Source organism: Parasteatoda tepidariorum, chromosome 7, assembly GCF_043381705.1.
Source record: "Parasteatoda tepidariorum isolate YZ-2023 chromosome 7, CAS_Ptep_4.0, whole genome shotgun sequence".
Lineage (NCBI taxonomy): Eukaryota > Metazoa > Arthropoda > Arachnida > Araneae > Theridiidae > Parasteatoda > Parasteatoda tepidariorum.
Genome location: NC_092210.1, coordinates 25,650,627 through 25,651,585, shown reverse-complemented (window position 1 = coordinate 25,651,585; position 959 = coordinate 25,650,627).

The following is a 959-nucleotide window of genomic DNA, read 5'->3' as shown; positions in this document are numbered from 1 at the left end:
GATACAAAAACATTTTACTGAATCTATAATTTTTATGACTGCCCCTACTTTTTACTAGCAATTACCAGAAATACTTCATATTACGCTTAAGATGCTTGTTTCTTTTGATTAAGAAAGAAAATCATTTGTTTATTTGCAAAATATTTATCATTATAAGCTTTTCTAAATCTATCATTTTATTGATAAAAAAAGATTTCAGTATTTTAAAGGCGTATAGGGGGTAAGGGTGTAATAGAATTTTATATTGGGTTTGTAAAAGAATTTAAATTTATATATAATAGAAAGGAATATAATAAATAAAGAAAAGATTAATGGAAAAGAATATAATAAATTAAGAAATAATTAATATAAGGGAATATAATTAATAGTATATAAATCTGTAATTACATTTATTTTATTCACATGGTTTACGAGTTGAAAGTATGAAATACATTCGCATTTTATGATACGTCTTTCACATTTTATCAAGATAACAATAATTAGTTGATTGTTATTAATTAAGACATTCTATTTAATACTTTAATCATTAGAATATTTAAGTTTTCTATGTATCTTTAAATAAACTTATAATAAATTAGTGCTAGACTCAGCGACTTTTGCCCTCTTTAATGAAAAATATATGACCATATATCTATAGAACTGAGCATTGAGACTACCATATAGCACTGAGACTACTCATAATAAATAAATGCAGAATTTATATTTAAACGTTTAAGAAATCACAATTAAATGTGGGTTTTGTAACCCTGTACTTTTGTTACATGTAACGAAAAAGTAAAAATTATGTTACTTTTCTAAAATGTATGTAAAAGCATGTAACGAGAAGTAGAAAACAAAAAGTGCTTAGTCTTATGCGCTCTGCTTTCTTGAAAATAAGTATTACTTTTGTTTGCATTTTTTGCTAGTTACTAAAAATCTTTACATATAACGATACTGTAAGTATTGCCGTTACCTTACAG